This window comes from Athalia rosae, chromosome 3 (assembly GCF_917208135.1).
Source record: "Athalia rosae chromosome 3, iyAthRosa1.1, whole genome shotgun sequence".
NCBI classification, from domain to species: domain Eukaryota; kingdom Metazoa; phylum Arthropoda; class Insecta; order Hymenoptera; family Athaliidae; genus Athalia; species Athalia rosae.
This window is the reverse complement of record NC_064028.1, coordinates 5691000-5704821: the sequence shown is the minus strand read 5'-3', so window position 1 is coordinate 5704821 and position 13822 is coordinate 5691000. Positions and strand designations below refer to the sequence as shown.

Below are 13822 nucleotides of genomic sequence, written 5' to 3'. Positions count from 1 at the left end.
TCAGATCACGCTGTATCATAAGTTTTTTTTCCAATTCAGAACTCTTTGTGAACTTAGATAATTCATCACTACAACTAATTATATCTGAGTATCTGGAGACAGTGAAAAGATCGCGACGGCTACGGCAATATGTTTGAAGTGGCGAATAACCAGCCGTATGAAAATGGAATGTGTAAATTTTCTAGGACCGTATGTAATATCGTTCTGACCTGACAGCTTGGATTTAGTACGTATCACGAAATTTCTCGCAGCTTTAGATCAACGCTACAGAGACCAAGTGTTGAGCTTTTCACCTGCCTTCTGGACTGCGCGTATAGCCTAGGCGCTTTTCATTTAAATTTTCCTCTCACGGATCGCCTAGTCTCTGTTACACAAGCGTCAGCTGCCGAGAATTATATTAGAGATATTAAATTGGCCATTTTACTTTACCACATTTTTTTTTCTACTTGGTATAAATATAGTAACCGCAGTTGGTCTATATTACAGTTACATTTGTGTCGTAAATAATAAAGCCGTGTGAAATTGAAGGGTTTGCGGAGCAATCTTAAACTTTATTGAGGTGGGAAGTACAATAACGTACCTCACGGAGTTTTCTTATCGGTAGGGTAAAAATAAGAGGGAAGAAAATTCGATACTCGGGAGTCTCGTTAAATTTCTTTTTTGTCAAATTTTTTCCGAATGATCGTAACGGTTTTATGTTTTCTTACATTTATATTTATTCCAGCGTAAATTCGGGTCAGACCCCCAAAGGCTGTGGGTCGCTTTGAAGAGTCATAAAACTTTGACGAAGGTTTTCGATGTTCAAACCCCGACTTTTTCAGTTATTCTCAACAACGTAAGGGGAACAAATCATCACAATCTATGTGCAACCAATAACGATCATAAAAAAGAGAAATATTAATAGTACAATGAATACAGTTTCAAGTTTTGAAAAAAGATTTCAATTCCGATGTGGAATCAGACAAAGAACAGATCAAATATATCGAGATCAAGGCTCAAAAGAGCCTAATTAAAAGTATTAAAACTTCACCCGATCTTTTGTTTCACCTCAGAATCTGTCGTTTTTATATTCAGAGAAAAAGCTAAAAAATCAGAGAATAAATCTGACATAATATCGAATTTCGTGCGTAGACTAACGATTGTAAAACCATCGGACCAAAAGGACCCTTCGCATTCTGATGTTTAATTACGAACAGCTCGCGTATCTTAATTGCTCGCATCTACGTCCTAAACGTACATACGTAAACCTAATTTGTCAGTTTACCCAGTCCTCTATTTGAATTTCTCCGAGCTCATCAACTTCGTTTCCAAAAACGTTACACGCGTACGTACCCTTGAAAATAATTTCGAAAACGTTCACATTTTCCTTCGCTTGTTCGATATTTCCATAGATACAAAATCGACACCGATCTTCAATTAGAAGCTCGCCGGATAAGCTCACTGTAATATATAAGGTGTTCCTTAAGTAAGTTTGTAGGAAAGTTTTGGTGTCGGTGCTTCTGGGCCTGCTAATACATAGGAGTAGAGAAACATTTCAAGGAAAGTAATATCAAAAGTTTTCGCTGCAATATCGAAAAGCAATACCATAACTTTGCGGTGTATGGATCTATACGTGCCCACCTCGTCCGTCGCATCGAACAATAAGGTTTTTCAAATAAGAGAAAACTAGCTCGATGTATATTGCATGCGATAAAGCATTAAAAGTTATCGCACCATACGCCAAAAAGCAACGCGAGCGAAGCAATTCGAATATACCCTCCTCAATCTCTCTGTTCTTCTGGAGAACGAGTTTTTCTTATTTTTATCTCACAGTAGCCAGCTCGCCCGATTCACTCGTGTGCGATACATTTATACATTCATACATGACCATTGTACATTTATGCGTTAACCGTAAATAACATGGCAAAAATCTGCACAGCCATCACGAATTATTCAATTCACTTCCTGCGAAGGGACTTCCATTCCAGAAAACCAAGCGTTTCACGGGGCGCATTTAACTGACTTTAAATTTTAATCATCACTTCGTCATGGTTACAACAATTCCTCAACCGAAAATACCTGCAAGCTTTATAATTCGTGAGTCTGTAGTTTGGTTGAACGAATTATTTTATTAATAAATGTGAAAAATTCATCGGCGTTGTTACGATTCAGATGATATGGAACGCGATAAGCTTCATGAAAGGGCCATTTAGCCCTTTGGAATGAGGAATCCTGAATCGAGACGCTAACGTAAATTCCGGTCAATAAGGGTTGAGATGAGGTAATTATTTGGTGAGCGAATTATAGCGGACTTTCGGATATCATGGATTGAACGATCGTTAAAAATTACAGAGAATGAGTAAACGTCGGGTCAAGAGCTGAGCCAGCACCTCATAGACTTCGGAACGCGTTGACTTTGAGCTAGCGAATTGCAAGGGCGTTCGAGGTGATGGATTAAAACAGGGCCTCGATGTCGGGTAAATGTTTGCTTGGAGAAATTACAAAACCGGTTACTGGGTCAGTTTTATCTTCCTCCTGCAGCTATAAAAAATTCAGAACCTTAGCGCCGGAACCAGAAAATGTTTTCCCTAATCTTTCCTTCCTTCCTTACACCGACCCACCGCTGCGATAACGCCCGGAGGAAAGGTAGTACGTGGTACATACCTATACTTATACTTGAGACTTTGTTCGCGCATCCTTTATTCGGGAATCTATATATACAACCTTTTTCTCTTTTTTTTTTTCTTTTTATTGTTTATACGCTCCCTATTGACCCCTCGCGGAAAGACAATAAGAGAAAGGTAAGAAAAGGGTGAGCCGAAGTTCGCAATATTCTAGTATTGCCGGTCTGTCTAGTGATACATTATCTCAACTCCATTCGATTCGATTTGAAATAAAAAAGAAATCGAATGTGAAACGTTCGCGGGTGAGCTCTGATTAAAAATCAACCCAGAGTTCAGCTAGAACTGATATCCACGGATTATAAGAAAATAACAAATTGAATTCGTAAGACGTGAGCTTGGTGGGAACTACATCCTACGCAGCGATAGTTATTAAACTAATTGTGAGCTTTCCGGTGTGGATTTGTACAGTAAATACCGATCTGCATCGCGACGAATTATATCGATATACCTACGTGTTCAGCGGTACATATTTTACATAGGTACATAGGTACAGAGAAACCCTTGAGGGCACTACGGGGTCAGAACGCCAGCGTGCGGAGGTAGCTATGGATTTATAATGGTACCATGTTTGTAAGTTGTTAGTGCATTAGGTTTTGGTATACCGCAAAGTTTCTTGCTGCGAAGTAATTCCGAGTTGTTTATACGTATGTATAACCGAATATAGTGCATTGATTTATCGGTCAAAGTTTGTTGCAGATTTTAACCTGAGTTATCGAAGGATGGAGCACTTCGTAATTGCGTTGGCTCCAAGAAATTGCGAACCTTTGAAGATTCCTCGAATTTTCTTCGTTCAATTAAAATAATATTTAATTATTGTCGAATCGGTGTACGGAAATTACGAGCAATGCCGATTCCCCGATTTTCGTTGATTTTGCTTCGCAGTGGTCGTACATTTTAAATGTGCAATAAATACGTACGTGCACGCACGAAGAATTACGCACTCCCTGTTTTCCGCCGCGCCCGGAAACCACCTGATTTGAAAAATCGCTTTCCGATATTCAGCCTTTTCAAATTAATAGTCCAACTCTGTAATGAATGACCTAGAGGACATGAATCTCGGTAGAAAATAATTCATATTTATTACGCGAGCGCCAATAATAATTCAAATTATTAGAACGCGTTCAATAATAAATTTATGTGAAAAAGGATCTCTTTATCGAAAAACAAAAATATACAAAAATAGAGAAGAGACAAATTTCAGACTCTTTTTTTTTTCACTCCATATCCATGAACTGACTCATATATACTTTGCGAGCTTTTCTCCAGACTTATCAAATATACCTGAGAAATATGTTACTTTTTTTTACGAATTTCCTCACGTATCATGGCACGCTATTTTACATGAGGAATACTTTATACTTGGAAAACAAAATTTGAGAAGTAAATATTCCAGCGAAGTTGTTCTTTTATTCATTACCTCCGAGATGGACTGGATATTTTTTAGTCGAAAAATTTGACGATTCGCGAAAGTAATAATCGTCTAATTAGATTCGCCTTCGTTGGACAAAAAGTTGAAAATTTCAAAACTGTATTAAGTTTTCTTCACCGATGGTTCGGTTTAGCTGGACCGATGCGCCTTGTTCAAAGTTAAAACTCGTTAGGAGAAAATGTGCAACGAAAAGTTTTTTTATTCGAATTACATACTGCACTCTGCAACGTTATACGTATACGGATCGTGATACCCGGCTCCAATCAACCGACGAAACTTTGGCACTGTAAGGTAGGGAATAAACAATGAACAAAAAAGTTGCAGGCTTCCCGTTCGGCGGATAAGCTGATTATTCTCGATACAAGTAATGCGCAGACGGAACTTTGATTTCCAGCGAATCAGTTTCAATCCATGATTTCTTTATTTCGTTACAAAATCTCAAGAATCGTCTGACGATTGCACGGCATTATATAATGGGCTTCCGATCCGTAAACTTTTCAAAGATCTTCCAGGGATAAAACGACAGACGTCAACTTGGGAGTCTCGTCCGATCTCGAATCAAACGGTTCGAATATTTTTCGGTACCGTAACCGTTGGATTTCCTCTGTGATCTCATTATCTTTCATCGCGTTGTTATTCTCAAAGGTGGAGTAGGCGTGACAAATATTTGAAAATCATCGACCACCGCGCACTGTTAATCGACTACTCTGTACGGAATATGTTTCGTTTCGAATATTAATGTGGCTCAAAAATTTCATCGCATTTTTTAAGAAAACCCAGATGTCTTCAATTTCCATGGAAACCACAAATCTCCGTTGTAAAATAAATTCAAATTTCCTCGTTCGCGGTGGTGGTGCCGCTGCAGCGGCGGTAGATGGATTAAAATTGTTTCCTCGGGAAAGGGACGGGCTGCGATATAAGAAAGTTACACTAAACCAACGGAAGGGGTGTTCGTGCCGGGGATACCAAGGGATTTTTATTTCCTTTTAGAACTACTTTAAATTTTACCACATCTACGTGCGCGCTCTACATACAAACGTAAACCTTTCGTTTTATTTTCGCGGTTCTAATTACACGGACTGCACGGCGGTATCTACCGCTGCACGTACGAAATTTTTATCGTCCCCAGCGAATCGGAAATTAAACAGACTTTATCCCGAATAATTTTAATGAATCTTCTCGGTAACGTTGAAATATTCATTCGAAGAAAGCGAAAGGAAGAAAATAAGAAAACGATTTCTTTTCTCTTAATTTTAGTCCACCCGCGGAATCGCCGTGATGCCAATTAACTCTTCGTGAATATAACGCTCCCGTAGAAAAGAAGAGGGGAAAAAAACCAGTCGCGACGAACACTCCGAAAAAATACTCAGACGGTTTTTACATCCTTTAATGGATTGAAAAAGAAAAAAAAAAAAGAAGAAAAAAAAAAATCAAATCGCGGTAAAATCACAAAGGGATCGTAGGCGATCGCGGTTGTGCGGAGGAGGACTCTGATAAATGGACGGATATTAGATTCTACGCCGAATAGATTGCCGCACTTTAATCCACGTTCTGGATATTAATAAAATCAAAGAATATTTCAAGCCGTTACGAGTAGAACAACGAGGTCGAAAGTTAGTTGAGATCAAATTTCCGCGTCTTGTCTACCGGAAGCTTCTGCAGAAGAGGAACCGTAAGAAACAAGGCAAATATCCAAGAGGGATAACGCGCTTCAGGTATCACGGCGGAGGGAAAAGATTATACTTGTCGTTGATTCCAGCCAGTGTTCAGAACTCATCCAAATATCAGAGAATAAAAGGAGAAGAAATGAGTAAAGAGACTCGAACATCTGATCGTTCCGATTCATAGCCGATAGCGGCAAATTTATTGTTTCGAGATAAGAAAAAGAATTGTCGACGTTCGGCGGATCGCGATATTGAACCACCGTTTTCGCGTGGATCTTACGGAGGGGGGGAGGGTCGGAGAAACGAAATCTTGGCGAAATAAAAAATCCATTGTACGTACGTTAATAACGAGATACGTTATCTTTGGCGATGTCAAGTTGTTTGTTCGTTCATGGGAAGACACGGAGAGTTCTTGAGTTCACGGAGAGACAGACGAGGCTATTGATCTGCCCGGGACCACCTGTAGCCTTCGGTATTCCGTATGTACCAGTACGAAAGACGGCTATTCGCGCTTTTCCACTCTCTCCGGTGGGAGCTACAAACCGCTCGCGAATCCTATTCCACGTCGCTCGTATCTGCGCGTGTATAACGAAAAATAAGAAAAAAAAAAAAAAAGAAACGATCTATAAAACAGCGATAAATTGATAAGAAAAATCCGTCGAATTCGACGAACGTCTCCGCGACGACGATAATTTCTGAAAACACACGCGCCACCTTCGTTTCTCCGACTCGCGGCGTTTTTTTTTTTTTTAGAAGAATTGAAAAAATTCCTATGATATAATTTTGTTGAATTTTGTCATCGTCGTATTGCTTTGCATCCGTATACAAGTATAACAAGTAATATAGCCGCAGGGTGCGGCACGGGTTGTATGGTAATACTTGGGAACAAAAATCTCCCGGTGCAGTTTCGGAAATAGAAGCTCGCTGCGGTGCAGCATGGAAACTAATGGAGAATATAATTGTTTTGCGTTCGGCAACGTGTATCGAATATTATACCGTGTATATTCTCTGATGATATATACCTAGTTACGTATTGTATTTTACCCGGCCGTGTGCTTCGGGCGGTGGGTAGAAAATTTATAATTGTATTCGAAAGAAAATTTTTCAATTTTTCTCCCCCGAGCGTATAACGCGTTACAAGCGGGCATGTGAATTTCGTCGTATTTGCGAGTTTGAAATATTTTTGTCCATTAATTTTTGCATCACCGAACGCTACTCTTTTCATTTTTTCGCAATACGAAATCAATCGGTTTCTGTACACCTTCGTTAAACCCGAAAGGAGCGATGGCCGAGAAGAGGTTCCTTTGATAACGAAATTGAATATCATTTGTTTGTTCGAATTATCACGAACCGTGACGCGAGTGATACACAAAAACCAATCGGAGTGAATTCCCGCCTTGGGGGGTGAAATGAAAAATGAAAAAAAAATAAAATATAAATAAATAAAAATTGTATATTTTAACGGAAATATGATTTCCACAAATTTTTCTCCGTCATAAAAAGCGTCGAGCGATATGAGTACGTGTACATGAAAATTTGCATATCTCATTTTCGATGTATTCCATATTTTTAGTACGACGTAGGTATGTATCGTACACTTCGCTCGGTAGGTATACAAATGAATCTAAGTCTGTGGGGACGGTTTCCCTCCGTACCCGAAATAAAAAACAAAAAAAGGAAAGTAAAAAGATAAAAAATACCAGAAAAAAGAAAAAAAACAACACAAGATAAAAGAGAAAGAAGAAAATTGGCAACTTTTTCTCAGGCTTTCGAAGCCTTCGAATTCAATGGGGTTGGTTCGGGGATGGACCGCGTTCGTTCAAAAGGAAGAAACAAATCCATTGTATTCGAGATTCTGCGATGTGGTGGCGAAAACTATTTGTCATTTTGGAATCTGCGAGGCGCTTTCGACGACGTTAAATCCGAACCAATAGCCCGTTACATCGATACAGATGATAGAAAAATTTTGAACGAAACTCCCGATGTGGAAAGAAAATTCCTCGTCCATAAAACACCAGATTAAGATTAATATTCTCTCTATCAACGTGCGTGTTTTATTCAACCCGACAGAAAGAAGATCGTCGAAAAACTCGTCAAGAGAATAACTTATATTTTCCATTTATTAGAGCATGACCCTGATCCACGTTGAAGTTTTCATCATACCCTTGAAACTTTTATCCAAGTTCGTACGGACCGAATTCGAGTCGAGATTGAAGTTTGAAACTAATGGACGCTGATGATTTTTCCAAATAGTTCAGTGGACTAAAATCATTTACGTAGTAGGCTATTTTTTATTGTTTTAAATAAAAGCACCTTAAAAATCAATTTCGTTTATCTCCGATGCGTGCACGATTTATTTATTTTTCATATTCATAAAATATCAGCGAAAATATATATAAACTCGTGGATCGATGGAAAATTATTCCTATAGATACGAAGATTATTTTAGTAAGTGGGACGCGACACCACATAGCCATATACGTACGTATACGTGTACATTATATTATATAACGTGCGCCGGAGTACGAAGTTAAGTTTCGGTAGTAATCCATGACTGGCATGAAACGCGAGTCGAAGAGTACTCGGCTATTCGACATCCGACATCCTGAACTCCTGACGTATTATAGTGGTTCCTTGTACATATGTACGTATTATCTCTACGCTACGTATATACGTATATACATATATGTATTATACGAAACCGGAGAATTTTGACATTGAGATCGGGCGATGATACAGCATCCCCCGGAGGCTTTGTATTTTCTCCGTTCGCCCAGTGACTCCGAATGCATGGTCTCCGCAGATACACACACACGTGTATTAACCTCGTCGTACACGTTCCGCAATTCTGTACCTACATTTACACACGCATGGTGATAATAATTGAGTCGAGGTCAAGAGATTATTCACAGCTTCAGACGTGTAGCTGAGCGATCAATGCATGATAATGAACGTGATCTCTTAACTCACTCGTCCCCCCCCCCTAACTCGTCGACGATAATTATAATCAACCAATTCATGCTCGTGCGATCTTATTAATGATCAAAGGGTGACCACCGATGTCGTTATTTTTTTCACCATCGCCTCGAAAGAACGAAATTAAGAATACTCGAATAATAATACTGTACAACGAGATTTTCCTCCCTCATGCGTCACGACACTCCGTTTATATGTATAGTGGAAATAACCAACGCCCTGCTCGGAGTCCTCGTCAACTGTCTGAAGATATTTAACAAAAGATTCTCTTTTTTCCCCTTTCTCCCGTAGACAGCGAATTTGAATATTCACGTGTGCCCGCACACCAGGTTTCGTTTTTATTAATATTGTTATCACCGTCGTTTAATTATACGTTTCAATTCAATTAGCTATTACGATCGTTGAATAGGGGTGGTTTTATTTTTTTTCCCAACCGCAGCGAACACAGTTCGTTAAAACGAGAGCGTTGATTCAAAATTCAAATTAATTAGACTGTTTTAGTCCCGACAACAAAAATATTCCCTTACGTAGACGCGTACACGTACAGGTATAGGAATTTTTCTGCTAAGATTATGGACGTTAACAATAAAAAAACAAATGGAAAAATAAAAAGTTGGTAAAGTAAAAGAAAAAGAAAACAGAAAAAGGGGGGGGGGGGGGGGAAAAAGGAAAAAACGTTCGCGGAAACAATGTGCCGTTGTTGCTGCAAGCTCTTTTGCTCGCGTCGCATTATATATACGTGTACAGATGTATATGCGCGTGTATTTTCCGCACGTGTATATTACACATACGTACAGGTGAGTATAGGCTGAAAATAACTGTACCCCGTCCGTGTGTAGGTAGTGGATGTGGTTTGTAGGTGACGTAAATAAAAGGTGTACGAAACTCCCTATAGAACCTGCAGTGCAGACATAAGCAGTGAACTGCTGCAGCGGTGCACTATAAGCTAGCTTCTGGCTGCAGCTTACAGGGTATGAAACTCGTACGGATTAACGACTTGACCTGAAAATGGGGGTGAGCAGAAGAAGGGGAGAGGGGAGGAGGGGGTGATATTATTTCTCGAGTGTAATTTAAACCGCGTCGTAACAATAATTTTTATCCATTTCTCGCACACTCGTATTTGTAAGGAGATAATATGTGCACGCAAATTGCGAATTATGTAATGTGTCAGTTTTTTTTTTCTTTCCATCCTTTTTCGCACATCCTCGCGTACAAGTCGTCGGGAAAAAAAGAGGAACGGAAATTTTCCCGACGGAAATAACGGACGCGTTGTACGCTCGGTAATTTTAGGGGCTAGTTACCCCCTCCCCCCCGCCCCGTACTCGTTTGCGAATTTATTTTAAGATCTCCAATTAGTCCTGATATTAGAATCTTCAGGGAATCCCTGGCGTTAAAAAATTTAAGTACAGTAACGAGGTGCACCTACATACATATATAGGTTGTACGTGTAAATTATACGGTGCATTCAAGAAGATCGTTAGGGACCTGCAGCGCATTTGTTGGAGGAAGGCTTCTTCGAGCTACATCAAGTAGTGTTTTAAATTTCTTAAGGGTTAATTAGTCGTCTTTTTCGTCTTTACACATTCGTAAAAACTTTCAAATTACTCGCTTATATCTGTACACTAATAGTTGTTTTCTACGTGCGTGTATACTCGCTCTTATCCACACCGGGTTCCTTTCCTTTTCTTTTTTTTTTCTTTTTTCTTTTTTATTTTTTCTCTCTACTTCTTTCACTACGCGGCCATTAGCATTTAGTCCTTTTCTTCCGCAAAACCGCGTGCACACGAGGGGTTGTTTTTCTCATTTTTACTCTCTCGAGGACGGAGACGGAGAGAAGAAAGAGAGGAGGCATAAAGGAGAACGTGACCGAAGTTTGGCAAAAAGTAAAATAAACTAGATGGCAAAAGAAAAGAAAAAAAAAGGGGGAAACCTAATGTTAACTAAACATTTGCATATCGCTATGCCTACCAATGAGATTTGCCTGAGGCGCCATTAGGCTTATCCTATTTCTAATTATCGAGCTCTCTCTCCAAGCGTCTCCCTATAGAAATATGACTTGAAACGTCACGGTCGTCGTCCAGCCTGCGCTTTATGTTTGTCCTTTTTTTTTATACTTTTTCTAGTCCTAATTACGTAGAATACTCCAGTGAAACATCTTTCCACTGGACTACTACTGATCCGACTAATTGCCTAGAAGGATCGTTAACGCGTTTCCTCCGGGAGAAGGATTTTTTTGCGTTTCAGTTTTCAGTTTTTCGCTCGTGAATAAAAATGAAAAAACTGCAGAGAATAAAACTAATGTAGGTCACGAATCCGATCAAATTTATTTATGAACAATTTTTTTTTATGCCCTACGAACGGATAGCACGTGACGATACGAATTAAGATACCGTTCGGTTGTTTTTCTAACGGAGGATAACGAAATTTTTCAGAAGCTACGGACACGGGAGGATAGCTGCAAGGATAATATCCTCGAGGATTCGTGCAAGACCTCAGCGCTTCGTCGTCTCATGGCGAATTGATCGCGGGGGAATACTTGCACTGGGGCTTTCCAGGAGTTGATGGTCCGTGTAGAAGCAGTTCTCACGTTACCTAAACCCGCAAGTGGGACCGACGCACGATTCCATTTGGGGATTTCGGGGGACGTGTGCGGATATCAAGGGTGCCTTGATCTTATCATCGTTATTATCACTGTTATTATTATTATTATTATTATTATCATCGCCGTCGTGGCTCGCGCTCCGTTTACCACCACCGTTAACGCCGTACGGACACTCGATATCCCGCGGCAGAAATTTACGCAGAATTAACGCGAAGCGTACAACAAAATATAACAATTATCGCACACCTAATCCCTTATCGGGGCGTACCACGCGCGCAGAGAAATTTTGTTTCTGGTAAACTTGTTGTACTCGATCCATGTAATTTATTTGTCTCGATTCTCGTCGGCGTCGGTTTGATTCCGAACACACAGTTCGGGAGTGGCGTAGGTGAGGATGAATTGCGGTAGCGTGGGGGTGAATGTGGGCGTAAAGCTACATGACGTAAGTGCAAACTTAAGGGCGTAGGTATATTGTATAAAGCGTATATAATACGGTGGATGAGTTGGAAGGATCGGAAGTTAGGAAAGCCTTCCAGGTACGACTAACGCTGAAATTGTTCGCTGTGAGCGACGTGACTTGCTTTGCAATTGCATGTATATAATACGGGTATGTAGGAACCGTTCCCTTTATAGGTCGGAATAAGTTCCACAGTGCCTTTTGTGGGGAGGTAATATATATATATATATATATACAGGCGTTGTATTATAATATTCTAGCAAGCACGGCTTATGTTCCATTATTTGCGATCGTTGAAGCACTGATTATTCTAACTAATGATTCGTACGGGATTTTTCGGGAAATATTCCAGGAGGGCCACTCCTCGTGGCTAAACGAATGTCCGCGAACCGAAGAAATTCGGTTAACGCCCTTCCGCTTGTCAGCGACCGATACACGGGGTGATAATTTTGAAAATCTACGCTATTGATTCGGAAATAAAAAAGGGCTTTATCGTTATACTAATTAAGCCTGAGGGTATTACGCTAATCCTGGGGTTTGTTTGCTCCCTGAACGCGATAAGCGAGAAGCTTTTCCATAATCTGACCTCGCGGCACCTTCCACATCGGTAGTCTTCTACGATCTGAAATTCAAATGTATAAATGAACCTCGCCGTGAGCTGAGTGCGTGGAACTTTATTACGGTGAATATTTTTTGACGGGTTACAGGCGACGCGTGTATCCCATCCATACATATCCGTGGCGAACGGTGGTCCAATATGTGCACTTGTAACCGTGATGCAGCGGCAGGGGAATATTTACAAAGTTTTTATCCCGGTTTTTTTGAGGGGGTGATATGAAGCTGTGGTGAAAAAAAAAAAAAACAAAAAAAAACACGCGTACCGGTATTGGATTTCTAGTTGACGAACGATTGTCGGGTCAAAGGTAATTGAAACCTTAAGTTTTTTACGGGTATCATACGAAAATAGTAATATCAAAGGTCAATCTTGCAACGAGCAGAAAATGGGGAAGTTTAATGGCGAAGGTGACGAGGGTGACTGAAATAACCGGTGTAATTTCAGCGTCGGCGGTTCCTCGAATCCTCAGTATCTGCTGCGAACGTATATTTCAGGAATTGCTTGAGAAGGAAGAGAGTCTTCCCACAGGATTCTCGATTATTTTCCCATCTCGCCGCTTCACGCGCAGATGTCTTTTAATCATCATTTTTCAGCTCAACAATTTGCGAAAATCGATTAAAATCCTAATCAAAACTATCGCCACGCAAATTTCAGCAAAAACAAAGGCATCCCATTGAAAATTCGTTTACGATAATAAGTGGATGTTTTAATGAGCTGAATCAGATACCCGCACGTTATTTGAAGTTTTCAATCAATTTTTTCTATTTTCATTGCATATACCGACTATATAACATCGATCAACGATATCGAACATTTTTTATCAGTTTGGAAATCCAATCGGTGGAAATTCCACTGCAAGATCAATAGGGTGGAAAAATGCTGGATGTGTAATAAAGGGGATTCGCAGGAGCGGTTCGAATTTGTTGAAAATCGTGACGAGGACGTGTAAAATGAATAAAAGTGTAAAAATGACGGGGTGTTAGAAAAATCTCGATCCACTCTGTTTCGTATGGTCGGTGAGGAACAACTCAGTGTATACGGTGAAAGAATTGAAGGGAAATAATTCATGGGATCGTATCCGTTGCGTCGCTCGTGTATTCCAGGTAATATTTCAAAGGCCGCAGTAGTCAGTTCTTAATAATTTTGTATTCGCGGTATTATTTTTCCCTGAATTACTCTTTCGGTTTTATTTCTTTATTCGTTCATTCGTTATCTTCATCTCCCCGTTTTCCACCAAGCAGTGCACTTTTTTCGCTCCTTTATACTTCACCCCCGTAGTACGGTACACCCCATTGTCGGCCATTATCTAAATGGATTTCTTACAATATATACAAAACACTCGAGACATTGTAAGCGTATCTTTCCACTTCCTTCGTCGATAAAGGGCCAAAATATTTTACAACAATACATCGAAA

The 13822-nt window shown here is 40.0% G+C and overlaps 1 protein-coding gene across 1 annotated transcript in view; it reads right to left on the bottom strand.

Annotated features, from left to right (window-relative positions):
* Positions 1-13822, bottom strand: part of LOC110117497 (translation initiation factor IF-2-like) — a 31787-nt gene that overhangs the window by 11440 nt on the left and 6525 nt on the right. The window lies entirely within an intron of this gene.